We start from the raw sequence: 316 nt of genomic DNA on the forward strand, positions 1-316 counted from the left end.
TTACAAGGAACGTGATGACAGACCTTCAGAACGAAAAATTAAAAACGTTCACAATCAATTACATGTTTGTTTGTTTTTTACAATCACTCCCTTCATAAACGATATACATAATGAAAAAACTACACCATTCAGAAATAAAACATTCTAATCGAGAGGAAGTCGATCACGAAAAATAGGAAGACAATAGTAATTGACATTCATGTAATCTCTTACAAGTTAGTATACCCTTATAAAGATGCAATATTGAGGTAGATAGCATTCAGTATTGTAATCACGACGTAGTCTTTTCATCAGTTATTTAAGCCAGATATGAGTA

This window comes from Penaeus monodon, chromosome 34 (assembly GCF_015228065.2).
Source record: "Penaeus monodon isolate SGIC_2016 chromosome 34, NSTDA_Pmon_1, whole genome shotgun sequence".
Lineage (NCBI taxonomy): Eukaryota > Metazoa > Arthropoda > Malacostraca > Decapoda > Penaeidae > Penaeus > Penaeus monodon.